This window comes from Neopsephotus bourkii, unplaced genomic scaffold, assembly GCF_033783945.1.
Source record: "Neopsephotus bourkii isolate Nb327-2 ecotype Australia unplaced genomic scaffold, CSIRO-AGI_Nbou_v1 NB_1016, whole genome shotgun sequence".
Taxonomy (NCBI): domain Eukaryota; kingdom Metazoa; phylum Chordata; class Aves; order Psittaciformes; family Psittacidae; genus Neopsephotus; species Neopsephotus bourkii.
This window is the reverse complement of record NW_026901505.1, coordinates 3,460,642-3,476,650: the sequence shown is the minus strand read 5'-3', so window position 1 is coordinate 3,476,650 and position 16,009 is coordinate 3,460,642. Positions and strand designations below refer to the sequence as shown.

The 16,009-nt window shown below is 42.0% G+C and overlaps 1 long non-coding RNA gene across 2 annotated transcripts in view; it reads right to left on the bottom strand.

The window, feature by feature from the left end:
• LOC133215931 (uncharacterized) overlaps positions 1–16,009 on the bottom strand; it is a 169,644-nt gene that overhangs the window by 42,753 nt on the left and 110,882 nt on the right. Inside the window, exons 2-3 of one of the 2 annotated variants that reach the window (XR_009726516.1) lie at positions 12,233–12,381; positions 6,854–9,120 (exon numbers count right to left, since the gene is read on the bottom strand). This is a non-coding gene — a long non-coding RNA (uncharacterized LOC133215931). Of the gene's footprint in view, positions 1–6,853; positions 9,121–12,232; positions 12,382–16,009 lie in introns of those variants that run through there. The other variant, XR_009726517.1, reaches the window with a different exon arrangement.

Genomic DNA, 16,009 nt, shown 5'->3' with positions numbered 1-16,009 from the left:
AATGGAGCTCCCAGAACCTGGGTCTGGTGGTGAAATGGCAAACAGGACAGGGTGTGTTGGTAGGACAGGTAAAGCAGCTTGTTCAGGAGACAGAGACCACGTTGTAGAGAGCAGCACACATTATGTGCACCTCATCTGGACTCGTGAATCCAGCCAGACCCATGTATTTTCCATATTTCAGAGCTAGCCCACAAAGGCAGAAGTTTGGCTGTGCTCAGAAGGATGCAGGAAAAACATACCCTACGAAAACCCACCCTAACCCTAAAACCTCTACTTCACTGGGTGCTGATGTTTATTAGCCTCTTCAACTCCCCTCCTCTGCCATCTTCCCCCCCACCCCAGTTCTAGAGAAAACTCATCAGGTCATGAAAACATGATCTGCCGAGACAGACAGCCCTATGGAAGGCCACATGAATATGGGTCATAGAGTGGGACATTTCAAGGGCTCCTTACAGCAGATAACAGGAAGATGGGTATGTGTGGCACCACTGAGTCAGAACACAGAGGGACAAAGTGATGGTGACCATGTAAATACTGTTTTCTCAAGGTTTCTGCCATTATGCAACCAAAGTCAGGAGCCTTAAACTTTTGGCACTTCATCCTCCATTTGTATGTGGATGGTATCCAGCCCGGCCTGTTAAATGAGCAGGTGGCACCAGAACAGGCTGCAGGATGTAGCATTGAAAGATGACAAAATATATTGTTTCCTAACTGCAGGGGGGTGGGGGTTGGTGCTTTGCATGAGTATTAAATCAGAGGCTCATGATGACTTTTACCTTATACCTTGCATGATACCACCCATTCTTCTTCTGTGACATTTCCCACTAACAACTCACATTTGTTTGATGAATATCTAAACTCTATCAGACATTCCTACTCTTGTTTCTTTCTAGCCATCTTACTAATATTTGGTTGCTATTAACTTCAATAAATAATAGCTTGGTATTTATATTCATTGCACTGAGCCATTCATCATGTATGCTTATTTCACTTTGAGACAAGTACAATTATCCAACTGCTGCAAGGACTTCATTACCTACCTGTTTTACATTTTCACTCTTAGGTAGGCATATATTTAAAGCAAAGCACTGCTTAGGGCAAAGGGGTGGTCTCTCCTTTTTTTGCCCCTAGAAGTGCTTTCAGCAAACCCCACAAACAGCAATAAACATACCAGAAAATGCTGGGAACTTCTGCAGTAGAAATGAAGCAAACTAGTGATTAGTACCCACAGAGAAACAGAGACCTGACTTCTAAGTTGTTTATATGCCTAATGCTGCAGGACTGCTTGCTAGAATGATCAAAGTTACCTGAGCAATGGAGGTACCAGTGGATTTCTAAATCTTACAAAATCCCTCTGGATATCTTACGGATGGTCCTCAGTAGAGATGATATGAATCACTTAATTCTCCACTGAAAAGCAATATCTGCTGGATGGAAGACAGGATACAGATTTTCTTTCAGGGCATTTAATGAAAAGAAATAAAGAACAACTCCATAAACCTCTGCAATTACAGAAGGAATGTAACAATGCAGAATGCAGGCTGACTAGGACAACTTAATTGCTGTGATCCGTGCTATTGGGAGACTTACTGGCTTTGCTTTGACAGGGCCTTAGCTTCCTGAGCAAACGCAGGGAGAAAGGTGGAAGGACTTAAGGAGATGCTGATTTTCTGGTACTGTAGGAACCAGGGCAGTTTTTATCCAGCTCAGTCTCAGAACTGAAGTTAGTGAGACCAGGGATGAGTCATGCTCTCACATCCTGTTGAGCTTCAGAAGGTCACTTAATTAACCACACAGTGACAGAAAAGTCTTGCTGATGGGATTACTGCACACTAAGTGGCGGCTGCTCAGAGTGTAGTCTCATGGAAGGCTCACTTTAGTAACAAGCAGGCCAAAAGCTCCTCTCCTGTGTGCCTGACCCCATCAAGAATTTGCTTCTTAGGAGACCACATTACTGAAAACGATCAGAGAAAGAGGAATTTCTTCTTTTTCTTGGCAAGCTATTTTTAGCCTGGATCATTTTAGCGACCTGCTTCACAGCACAGCCCTATGTGAGGTTATGCTGCCAAAAGCAAGGTGACAGTGAGCCACTGCACAGAAGTGGGAGCAGGCAAGTGTTTGTTGAGCTGCATCCTCATTTTCTGCCCATAGGTATGTGTCCTTCCCTTAAACACAGGTCAGTTCCAGTGCTCCTTAGAGAGGCTTGGCTCAGTGAAAAGCACTGGGAAGATGACAACCAGGTTACGTTAATTCAGGTGTTCAGACTGCTCCCCTGAATCACAGATGGGCACATGACTAAGCTTCCTGGGATGATTTATGTGGTCTCAAAGGGTATTATGTGAAGACAGGATATATAATAGACTAGAAGGAGGTTGAGTTCAGTGCTTTGTAAAGACACCTCCTGTGTCACAATTTGTATTGTGCTTGAACACTGCTACAGCATGTCAGAATAATTCAGGGAGTTGGGAAACGGCTGTGCCTGTCAGTTCCCAAAGAGTTGAGTCAAGTACAGATCCAATCTCTAACTTGTATCAACAGCCTAAACAAATGAATTAGGCCAAACTGATACTGAGCAGTTCCTGACAGAGCATCCAACCTGAAGATAACATGCCCACAAAAGCAGAGACCTTCATGCAGTTGCCTACTCCTGTATTTCTTGCACAGATCCCAATGCGACACAGCCTCCTTTTCAGGCTGCATTACACACAGCTAGCCTAGAAAGGGAGCAGAGAGACAGAGCAGCTTGCAGTTAAGTGCAGTGTCATCTGATCAGAGAAACAGCAGTCAGGCAGAAGACCATCCCTGAAGGGTTGTGCTGTCTTCCTCAATTTACCCCAACCACTCACCAGGACATAGATATGAGATTTATGCCTCACTATAGCTTTGCAAGTGAGCCAGAGGGCTCTCTCCCTTTCTGTAGCGCACACTTCTGTTTCACCCCAGAAGCTCACTGCAATGTACTGCAAAGGAAAGGAGAAAGCTGAGCTTTGGATATGCTTTCAATTCCATCTCTTTGTGCCTGGGAAATGCCATTAATTGCTTCCCATGTGCTTGTGAAGTGTAAGTGCAAGCAATTAACAGCAAATCCAAGAAACAAGAGGCTCAAAGTCTTCTGTGTCCAATACCACCAGTACAGCGCAATACTTACAGCACATCCACAGATGCCAGTATAATAGCCTGAGGAGTCAAGCTGACCAGCGAAGAGCTTTGAAGACAAATTGGTGACACTTGGCCTGTTCATTTTGCCAGTAACCTTTAGCTGGCAGAGTAATACTGAATGAAACTGGCCAAGCCATGTGAGCTGCGAGCACCAGAGAGTGCCCCCAAAGGCACCCTCTCAGGGAGGTCTACAGTCCCTCCATGACTCTTTGAGGCAAAGGCCTTCCAAGTATTGTCTTAAACCTTTAGGTTTTCAGATTTTAGTTTCTCTTCTTCTCTCCCATCACTAGAGTTCACAAAAATGCTGAAACTGTTTTAATCCTTCAATTGCTCTTCCTACCATTTATCCTTTAATTCACAGCTTTCCCCACTTACATTCTTATTTCAATCACTTTTTATCCTTCCAGCTTCAGAATGTTCTGCAGATTTTAAATCATCTTTTTGTTTGATCTGCATCTTCCTGTTCTATATTTGTGCTTGCAAACACAGACACCTGCATGCACACCCACACTGACTCAATCTTTGTTTTATTTTCTGGGTTCATTTTGCACTTTCATTTTTCTCTTGCCCTTCTTCAGCCCCTTTTCATTTATCCTCTTTATTGCTGAAGACTTAATTTTGTTGCTCATTTAGCATGTAACTCCTATCTCTTTGGCAGCTCAGACTCTATCTGTCAAAGGCTTGTTTATCTCCACATTTTACCTTATTCCTTCCCCCCCCCCCCATGCAAGTACATCTACTTCTCCACCTCATTTTCTCCCAGTTTCTGTACTGTTTCATGTTTCTAAGGGCATACCACACTTATGTCCGTTTTGCTAGAATAAGCATAGAACGGCCTGTTCTAACAACATTAGAAATTTCATTAAAGCAATCGTTTTGTTGGTATTTACACTGATTTATCTGTGCCTTTATGTGATGCTCAGAACTAGAATGTAGGAAGATGGGACATCAAGCTGTGATACTTGCACTACCATTGAATTCATTTTCAGTAGTTCTTGCAGGATATGAGAGTTGTTGGTATTAAAGTGTCCCATTCAGTTACACTTGCCATTCAGCTGCATAGCAACCACAGACTACCTTTTGCAGACTTATTGAACTATTTTTAGTTCAATTACTTGTTCCTCTGACTCAGACTGCAGAGTAAGTCTGAGCTACCTTTCATGCAGCATGTGCAAATGAACCTCATTGCTTGCACTCACCCTGACCCAAACAGCATACAGCTTTTTACCAGGAAATTATTTTAGTTACAGAGATATAAACTTGTATATTTGCACCTTCAGTCTGACAGATTTGCAGGCTAATTTAGTTCCCATCTTGCTTTCATACCTGAAACTTTTATCATACACATCCTTGTCACCTAACTTCAGTGAATGAAGCTACCTGCAGGCTGATTTACTAGCTTGAAGAATGGCTTCTAGCAGGGAAAGCACAAGCCTCTAATGATGATTTCCCAATATGCTAGTAAAGTAAATCTTTTGAAAGTGAGAGGGAAGGACAGCAGGAGGCTTGTTTATCATCTTTTGGGGCTGAAGATAAACCTTTTCTCAAACCCTGCAGTAAGAACTCCAAATGTGATTAAGAGGAGGCTTAGAAGCAAAACTGCATCAGGTTCTGAGCACCATCAAGAGCAGGATCTGCTCCTTTTCACTGGATAGCTGTACCCAAAAGATGACACGTATCTGTGCACTTGCATTGCCTTTTAAATTATTTACGATGTTCTCATTTCACTGAATATAAGGGCATTTAAACTGATACCTCAGAATAGCTGGCATCCAAACTTGAGATCACAGAACTAGAGATCTCTACAGGTTTATTTGCGGAGTAACTGTTTGCTCTCTAACCTCAATAACTGCCCTTATGGTTAATTTCAAACTTCAATGTTATGAGATGAGAGCATAGATCAGTGATAAAACAGAGGCTGGAAAACAATTGCATGTAATTTTGATTTGTAGAGAATCTGCAAGGATATTCCAGAATACAAACACATGAAGGAAATTCCAGAACTGATTTGGAAACCCTGAAGTGCCAGCATTAATTCTCAGGTCATGTGAATGGCTCCCACTAAAGACCATTTCCTATACCGAAGTGCCCATCTGCTCTCAGAACACCCCAAGATTGTTCAGCTCTCCTTCAGGCAAGAGTCTCCCTCAAGTGACCACCTCAAGCAATAATGGTTGTACCAATCAATGTCTAGAAACCTGAAAGTGTGTATTGTAGGTGGATCGTGAAAGTGGGAACGTACAGCACTATTACAATGGGTGACAATTTTTTAGATGGCTAAAATCAGATTAGAGAAATCTCAGTTAGTGCAATGGTTACAGTCAGTGGAAGAAGGAACAGTGGAGGAAGAATGCTGCAGAGCCAAAGCTATTCTGGATGCAGGTCTGTGAGGATACTGTTAAATGCAGTCATTTTGCCTGGATTTACTCACAGCTGCATGTTTTTATATGCATACAGTATACCAAGATTTAATTTTTAAGTAGATGCTGTTTACAGAAACACTGGTGCAAGGAGTTTTTCTTTGCTAGGGGTTATGCTTTTGCAGTGCAGGCTCTGATTTTATGATTACTTATGATCTTTTATTAACAATCTGTTACATAAGCATTGCATATGGAAATGGTAGGGCATAGGTTTTTGATAGTAAATCCTATTTCCTTGGGTACTCCTCCTTAGTCTTCCCCCATTCTTTTCAACATTATCTTCCTTTTGGGGAGGAATTGAAAAAGACCAGTCCTGTGCTGAAAAGAAGACTCTCTTTTATCTCTAAATCACTACATGTTCTTTGCTTGACAAAATTGTTAATGCTAATGACCAATAGCAACTTCATTGCAATAACAAAAACAGTCCAAAACCATTTAGGTTTGGGCTGCTGTTGATATGCATTGTATCTGACAGAAAAAAACCACTTGTTTTTAAAAGAAAATCTATTCTTTTCTGTGCTCCAAGAATGATTCCTCTTTCTTTAGCAGGAAGATTCAGAGCATTTTGCATCTCACAAGCATTATATCAGCCTATGCAACAAACCAACTAATCAGATGAGGTGATTGACCCATGTCTTCCCCAGTGTCGACTCAGATGTCCTGAGAGCAAGACTCATCCAGATGAGGACACTGAAGCTGTCATTAGTGCCAGCTAATGTTATGCCCAACATTACTTTAACCAGCACATTTGATCTAGACAGAGATCTCTCTCTTATTCAGCCTATCCCTACAGAGAAGCATCCTAGGTTGTATTGGCTGGCATAGGTGCAGCCTGGGGAGCAATGTTTGTTCATTTATTGCTTATTACAGAGCAGTGGAGGGGGAGTCAGATTTTAAGCCCAATAAACAGGTTGGCAGTTTGCCTGTAAATCTGTCTTATTGCTGGCATAAAATGCAAATGATACCAAGGACATTAGGGAACAGGCTTTTGTTTTTTTCAGTAAGCACAGTATTTCCTGTGTTAACAGGAACCTGCTTCAAATGCGATTCTGGCCATAAAATTGAATCTAAGAGCTCCTCAGTATACACTCTGTGCATGTTTCCTGAGCAGCTCCATTTTCTCACTTTAATGGGAAAGTTAATACTTAAAGCCATCTAATGCAGCTGCAAAGCTATATCTGTCCCATGCAAATGTGAGTGAGCTCTGCCAGAGAGGGTCTGATTCCTGGATCTTTTGTGTTGAAAATGAACAAAGCTTTGGGCTGGCACACAGATAAGCTTTGGGTGCTTACATGGAGTGGCATTGATTTTTACCTATAGGAAATGCATGCTATTCATCTGAGCTAGTGAGCCAGATTCCCTGTAGTGGTTATAAGAGGCAAGCACTTCCAGAGGGTTAATCATCCTTGAACATGGATTTTAGCCTGGAATATGCCACTTTCCCCAGGTACTTCTTATGATCACAACTGCATGGCAAGTGCAGACCCAATGCCTCAAGTTTTGCTCCTGCCACTGAAAGATTTGACTGAAGTTAAAGCCTCATTATAAGGGCCTTTTTAAAAACTGTGGTCATCTGAAAATATAGACACATCAGACTTTGCTTAAGTGGTAACTGTGGTTTGGGTTTTTTCCTCCTAAGAAAAAGCAGCTTAGGGATTTCTACAGTCCCTAATTCTGTCTGAGCATCCTTACACTCACGGCTGCCTTCTCAAATCTAGCCTTTAAGCTTTCCAAGGGCTCTTATTTTTATCCCAGAAATAAGAGAAAGAGGGAGATTTACTGGGTTAAACTTTTAATACCTAGATAAAGGACTCCTTTCCCCTTTCTTTCTTAACCCTTAATACTTTCCTTCCCATTATTCTCTTTCTGCTCATCAGTCTTTTAACCCTGACTCTCTGCGTTGTGGGGCGAGCTGCTTTTGGCCTTTTACTTTTGTGAACATCTTTGTTTTCCAAAAGTTACGGTATTTGTTTTTAACATAGTTTTCCAAGGCCATCAAAAGCAATATGAATTCTGTCCTGTCCAATTACTCTCCCTTACACTTAAGACTGCGAAGCTTCTGGTCCATCATCCACCTAGTGCTACTGAGAGGAATACTCTGCAGCTGCAGGAGAGCCCGGGAAGCTTTCCAGCACTACCTACATGCATGCATACATACAAAGCATCCTTCAGCACTGTGATTCAGTGGAACTGCCATCACTTCTCCCTATTTCAGAGCAGACAGGAGAAAGCACAGAATAAATTGCCAACACTGAAGTGAAAAATGTGTTTGAGGCAGCTAATAGGTCCAAGTCCACATAGACACATTCACTACCCTCTGTGTTGCGCATCTGTTTGCGCTCAGACAGTTATTCCTAATAAGACTTCCACCACTGCTTCTTGAAAACAATCTTTTTAACCAAATCAACCTCAAGGCTATATATGTTGTGTGCCTGCATGTTGCAGAGAGGAAGAGAGGGCTGGAAAAAAAAGCATTATGTACAGAATGCTGCTAATCCAACTGCTCAAGCACAAGGTCTTTCCAAAGCAGCTTCTGGCTGGCAGACCTCGCCATGCAGGGCAGTGCACCAGGGAGAGACAAACATACCTGTTTTGTGGATCTCTGTGGGTTTAAGCTAGATAAAGTCCTTAGAAATACAAAGCTGAGGATTTTTTTGTGTGTGTGTTGCAGTTTCACAATTAGGCAAGCATGTCCCTATAGAAGCCTTAAAGGTAATTCTTTGCCATGATAGAAATCCCTTGATCAGCTTTACTGTGAACAAAAAACATCTGCGGGGGAAACAGGATGATGCTGTGCCTGGCAAGGCTAAATCTTAGCTACCTAATGAGGTAGTGACATAGGATGATACCTACACCTGATCCATCAAAATCACAGGTACAGGAGCCCAGTGGATGATGGAGAAGCAGGCACAGCTGGACAGGAAGCCTACAGGAAGCTCTGGAGTTGAGCCAAAATCCCACCCAAATGTATGCTTGCATGAGAAAACTGTGGAGAAAAGCTAAATTTAAGAGTGAGGTTAGATCTATCCTTAATTGCACTCACGCTTTTGAGGCAGGAACTGTTGTTTGCACAGAAATGAGAGCAGCGATGTAACTGGGGGCAGAAAAACACCACAGAAATAAACAGTAAGATCTATCATTGGTCTGTGCCGGCAAAGCAAGCACTGGGTTCTGCAAAGGCAGCCTGATCCCAAAGGAGAGGCTGGCTATCTGCAGCCTACTGCTTCCTTTTTTTACAACCACACTGCTTTTACCCCTCTCCTCATTTTATTTTTAAATAGCTGCTGCCTCTGCTTGGTGCTGTCAAAGCTTAATGGTTATTTAAAGAGTTCCATGAAAATAATCACCAAAAAAGTGTGCTAATGTGTTAAACTATTCCTCCGAACACCTGCGAACTGCTACATTTTACAGAGCTAACAAGTCAGCCTCAAAATAGGATTAGGCATTTATGTGTCTTGAATTAGCACCTGCACCAAGCCAATGACAAGGATAAAGAAGCAGCTCTTGACCTTCATGCTTCAGGCCAGAGACAGGTGAACACCTGCAGTGGAGAAGGGAAAGGAATAGGGATAGTGCAGCAGAGACCAAGTAATACACTGCATGGGACTGTCCTTTCCAGAAGCTAGTGCTGTGAACTAGGCACTGACATGAAAGGAGGCTGAAAATACCTCAGATCCATTTTACCTTAGCAAGTAGCATATATGGCCACATGTTCCTGTTTAATTGCTCCAGGCACTTCAGGCATTTGAGTGACTTGGGTAATTTGAAAGTGATTCAATACAGAAATTAATCATTAGGGAATCTCCAGCAGCAAGGGTGAATGGTGCCCTTCATAGCCAGCTCAGCATGACTAAACTATTTGATCTGATTGCCTCTACCCTTCAACTCTGGTGAAGGGAGTTAATCCCATTAGTGGCTGGTCACAAGTGGTGCTCCCCAGGGCTCCATATCAGGGACAGTCCTGTTTAACATCTTTATCAAATGATCTGGACAAGGAGGTTGAGTGCACCCTCAGTAAGATTGTATATGACTCCAGGTTGGGCAGGGGTGTTGCTGTGCTAGAGGGTAAAAAAAGCTCTGTAGAGTATGAGGTTCAGCAAGGCCCAGTGCTGAGTCCTGCACTTGGGTCACAACAACCACATGCAATGGGTTGGGGAAGAGTAGCTGGAATCGCCATGCCTGAATAGATGTGGCACTTGGATTAATGGTAGACTTGGCAGTGCTGGGTTAACAGTTGGACTTGATCTTAAAGGTCTTTTCCAACCTAAATGATTTTATGATGCGAAAACACATGGGATTACCCTCTGTAGAACCACTGCTTTCTTCATTGACTAAAGATGGACTGGGAGTCTCCTGCACCCATCCCCAGATCCTGATAGCTGTAGCTATCAGGGAGCAATAGTGAATCACAATAAAACAGTAATGTTGCACCATGCTAAAACAGACCAACCTCAAACAGGGATACACAGATCAAAAGAGTCTGAGAACCTTGAACTATTTCTATTCACTCCTGGAAAAGCTGTGGCTGGTGTCATATCTGCTCACACAGTTTGGATGCTAGACTTAAGCATAAAAGAAACTGATCAAGTGGAGAGAGTGCACAGGCAGACAAGCACAGCCTGAAGTCTAGAAAAATCTGATCTCTAACAAGATTAATGTACATAAAGGAGAAAATTGAGAGAATATTCTAGTCTTCAAATAGTGAAGAGTATTTGGAGGACAAAGGGACAGTCTATTTGTATGTGTGCTAAGGCAACAATTGGCTCAAATTGCTGCAGGTTATTTTAGGTTAGGCATTAGGAAGGGTTTTCAATTGGTAGTAAAGCTGCAGAGAAGACTTCCTCCAGAGGCTGTGAAGCTTCATTGCTGAACAGCCTTTAGCAACAAGCAAACAGAAATCTGCCAGGAGGGACAGAGGCATAACTGAGGCTGCTTTGAGACATGTAGTTACATAATAATTTCAGTCTTTTCACCCCTAATTGTGTGATTATCAGATTCACCAATGCAAATTTTAGGTGAATACACTTCTATTATCTATCTGGGATTTTCTCCCTTTTCTGAGGCTGTTGCATCCTACAGAACTCAGGATTTTAGCCCTCACCTTCTTTCTTTTTAAAATTCTCTGCCCTAACTGCTTGATCACTGTCGTCATCCTCCTAGAAAAATTTGTCTTCTTTGACATGGCTCAAGTCTAAATTGCAGTTCAGGACTCTACAATTAGTCAGTAATTCTTCCACTCCCTGCAAAGTAAATCCTTACTCAACCTCACAATGGCCCTCTGCCTTGCAGTCAAGCCAAGCAAGGGCTCCATCTCTCCCTGTTCACATCCCACATGTTCACCCACACAGAGATGCTGTTAACATTGTGAGATAGGAGAAGCAACGACTGGCTAAAACTCTGGCAAGTCTGCTCTTGTTTCTGAACAGTATATATCAGAGTAACCCTTCCACTGCTCCACAGCTCCACTGTGATTAACTGACCTTGTCCTGGTCTGCTGTGAGATAGGATTTAGATAGTTTTTGTATCTGAATAGCAGAAATTGAGCTTGAAGCCCAGACAACATTGCTTTTTCTCACATTTGTGCAAATCTCTGCTGTACCCTGGAAGCAATCTCAGCCTGCTTCATAGTGCAAAGATGATACACATTAAATCTTGTAGCTTATCACATTTTCACTAGAAATAGTGCTGTTGCTACCAACAGATGCTGTTAAAGCATTTTTTTTAAATGTATTTTCCTCCTTAAGGGGTTATCTTCCTTTATTATGTGTCCCAGAAGGTCAGATTAGTTTTCTTCAGCTGTTTCCAGACTCAGATGTGGTGGCACATCATACTTTTCCACAGGAAGGAATATCCTGCTGTCTGTGACACCATTGCTTCCTTGATTGCCTTGGGTAACAAGGCTGCCCAGGCTGCTCACAGAATACCTCATATCCATTTCTAAATTGCCCCTGCTTTTAGTTTACTCTCTACACTGATTCCGAGTTCAGTTCTTAGCAATTGTCCTTTCTGGCGTACTTGGAATCACCAAATTTTCCATGTGCTTTGCTAGCTTCTTTGCCCGAGTAGTGACCAGCTCTCATCCAAAACTGTGTCTTTAATCAGCCAATGAGACATGTAATGTTGTCTTTCCTTCCAACGTTTAATAGCAGGTAAGAGTTCTCTTCCTCAGTTTTCCACCAATGAACAGGACTAAATCTACCAGATAAAAATGAAAAGATATTGTGACTTCTCCTTCCAAGCCATATGCAATTGGAGAGCCTTCTGTAAAAAACACATCTATTGCTTGTGCAGACAGGATCCAAGCTAATCACTATCGGGTTGTCTTGAATCAAGTCTTCAATGTGGAGGCTCACAAATTAGCAGGTTTTATATGCTCAGATACTTACAAACACTTTAAAGACATGTTTTCCCAGTTCCTCATAGTAATGTGTCTCAGATACCATGTACTGAGTATATGTTTTAGAGAAGCTCAGACATATTGGGCTGCATCTGCTGATTTATTTTTAGGAAGACAAGCTCCAAAAGATTTGGTTAGAAACAGCACACAAGGAAGTATGTGAACTTTGCAAACAGCAGAATATTTCAAATTGTGGGTCTATGAACCCTGACAGCATTCTTTCAAATAAATTACTTGTTGTAAAACTCATGCTGACCTCTCCTCCCTGAAGGCTGAAATCCAGAAATCATCCCAGGAGTGTGAAAGGTCTTAAACCAATTTAAGCCTCCAGGAAATAGAGAATTAAGGCTGACATCAACTCCTCTTTCCATCTTTCCTGTGATGATACATTGATGATATTCACAGCTAGTAGAAGAACACAGTGGCCATATTAAAAATGACTCCACTGCTCTGAATGCAAGCACTTACATCATGGAAGAAACAGTTCAGTGCAAATGTATCTTGCTATCAGTTTTGTCTGAGCAGGTTAATAGAGAATACAGAAACTGATAGGATTTTGAAAACAGCTTAAGCTGTAGGTACCCAATTCCCAGAACAACTGGAGCTGGAGGCCTAACTCAAACTCCGATCTTGCAAGGGTTTATGTATGTCCTCACCTTTAAGGGCTGCATATAGAGCAAACAACCTAGGAATATATAAGAGCACGTATCATAGCGGGACAGCCCTGAAAATTCAAGCTGCTAGCTTTACTAGTTTGTTATAATATGGCAACATTTCACTACAAGCCTGAACTAAGTTGAACTGCAGTTGTTTGGAGCTTAACTTTGCTTATTCGGAGATTAAGCCCTGCTGTCAACTTTTAAAATCTAGATTGTGAAAGCACTGATAAAGAAAGCTTCCTTCTTCCACACAGCAGTTTTGTCAATCCATCTCTACTTTGGCCAGGTAAATGATGTTACACAGGGAGAAAGCAATTCTAACCAACTTCAGAACAAATCCAGCTAAATTTTCAATATTGCTAAGGTACTTTGAAGATGGAGGAGCTGGGCTGACAAGTAACATTTATTCTTTTCAAAAGAATAATCTACTGTATGCAAGGGTCCTTGTGAATGCAAGATAACAAGGAGCTATTGGCCTGTTCTCACCTACATCTCTGAATGCATCTAACTGAAGAGCTGTAAAAGACCTCAAGACACCTGCCTTTGGGCATCTGTGGGACTAATCAAGAAAACATTGTTTTGGCAGCAATATAGGTCTAATTGTACAGGGTGATTATAGTAGCATGCTTTTATCTAGCATAATAAACTAGTTTTTACTTTAATGGCTGAGCTGCAAGCAAATTATAGCTCCCCTTCGTGCTGAACTGACCTAATTAGTTTTTGGTTTGTGCTGCTACTGAATAAGCATGCACAAGGATGCTTTCCCCTCCTGCTTGAATAAATCAGAATCTAAACATATATATCCAGGAGGCCCAATATGTCTTGTCCTGTCTTACTGAAGTACAAATACAATGGCTCTACAGATGCCCACACTTGTCTTTTAACATAATAGCTCCTTGAAGCCTGACAGCTTGAAAATGTGAAGCGTTCTTGCACTAAGTGTTGGTAAACAGGACTCCAGAGCTGCCTTAGGGCTCAGAGGCAGGTACTCAGGGTGCCAGCTGGGCAGCATCTTTCTTGGGGAAGGAGGTCTCTAGCCCCATCTTTTGGTAAATTTGAATTTCACATCATCTTTCTCCCAATTAATCCAGTGAGAATTTGGGACCCGCCCTGCAAAGCTGCACAGGGAAACGGAATTGGGAGGCATAGAACAGACTCATATTGCACCAGGTGGTACTCCCAGAGGAAGGACTGAGCTAAAGCAGTTTTCTCTACAGGTGATTACTGTAGAGATGTTTCACTAATGAAATGTGGCCCAGAGGCAGCTCTTTGCTGTTCCCTTCTGAAAATTCACTAAGGCCTTTCCTAGCCAGCTGCTCTCTATAGTTTCAGATGTCTGTTCTTTGTGTAACTTATCTGCTGATACACCAGTACCAGCAAGAGCAGTTAGCAGCAATCTAGGATGTTCTTGTACCAGCATAACAAATTATAGCAGCAATTCTGTGTTATGGCATATTTGTGCATGTATCACCTTCTTAAACCAGCACTGTTATGGGACAAATTGTGAGAAGATGCAGTTTAGCACCCAGATGGTGTCATTATTAAATTCTCATTAGCTGTGCTTCAAAGCACTCCAGATTGAGGGAAAGGTGCAAAGTGGAGTGCAGCAGGTACAATATTGCTCCTTTGTGTTTAGGGCTAAAAACTCAATGTAGTGATTTGTGGCAGGGAGGATCAAGAGGTTGTAATGAGTGCAGAGGCTGGTGGTTAGCTGGTATGGGGGAAGAGGGGAGCTGAGAATATATTCCAAGTAAGTTCAGCTCTGGCACAGGGAAAGTCATGATGGAAACAGTTATATATGGTCAGCCCTGTTTCTAGGAGGAGGTAAGTCCCTCTTTGCAGGGAGATAATGTGGGCAGACCAAACTCTCTACAAGAACAGGAGGGAACATTATTGCCCAACCACATCTGTCTCTGTGTGAGTGTGCTGAAGGCAAACTTGAGAAAGGTTAAGGTAATATACAGAAAAGACAGAATAGGTGTGGGACAACCATCTCTCAACACCTGAAGCCATCAACAAGTCCCAGCTCTGCCACGCAAACAGGGGATTAGCTGGGGCAATCTCATCTCAGACATGGCAATCAAGCAGTTGGCTGGAGAGGAAAAGGAATTGCTGATGCTCAGTGAGCGCCCAGGACAACTTTTCCAGTCAGGCTTGAAATGAAGCCAGTGTGTCAGATAAAGTGACCATCTGGGAAGCAAAACAAAGAAAAAAAAAATAAGGAGGCTACCTGTGTCTGGACAGAACACAGTGGGCAGCTCTCATTTCTGCTGGAGAAACAGCATGCAATAATGCAATAATGCATGGAGATCGCTAACCAATCTACCATTTTCACACTGCTAATTGCAGAAACGTTGCCACCTCCACAGGGCATTTCTCACACTATCCTGACACTATCATTTTTCCTTAACCCCTCACCCCTTCTCTTTCTCCTCTCCTTCTCCATAAGGGTGTTACAAATGGCAGTCACCCACTGAATCAAAGACTGAAGGATTAACCACCATTAAAAAGGATTTAAATAGTGAAATCGTGCACACTGTCTACCAGTGCAACCTAATGCTATGAAAAAGTTATTTTATTATTCAGTGAGGACTTGCACAGGACATTTTATGCATAAAAATAAATACCTATTAAGTTCAAATGTTCAGCAAAAGCTCTTGGTTCTGCTATAAGATTTTGAGTCTCAAATGTTGCTTGACAGAAAAATCACCTTGGGGTTTTCAGGATTTCACTGCCTCTCCCTCAAAAAAAAAATGTACCACCTTATCAAAACTCCTAAGCATCAATTGCATATTACAGCTTTGCAGCCACTGTCCGCTTATCACTTGGAAATAAGACTTTGCTGCAAAGGCTTATTGATTTTGGAAGGAAAGACAGTAAAAATGTAAAATATACCCCCAGAAAACTACGGTACCAATTTAATGCTTTTAGAAGCAGAAGTGAAAGGGGATGCTGATACACAAGAAAAGTTTGTTTTGTGATCGTTAAGTATACAACATGAAGGAGAATTTACAAGAAAGAAGTCTGCTTGCAGCCACCTTTACTGGCCAGACAAATATTAAGGCCAGCACATGTTTCATCTTTATGTTATTCTACATTTCCCATGATTAATATTACCAGGTAAGGTTGCTACATGTAGCAGATAAAAGCAGAACAAAACTAGCAAAACAACACGCAGTCAATGTTCAATTGCTCTAGGAGAGGAAATAACCTCTCCCAGGCCAAAGGAGACTGAATGAAATTCCTTCAGTTTTGCGGAACCTAGATGTGGCAACCTGAGGGCATGTTTAAAGTATCATGTGTATCTAATAATGTGTATGTGTAGCTGCTTTAGGAAGAGAGCTAGTAAATCAATTAAGTGCTGATATAAAGCC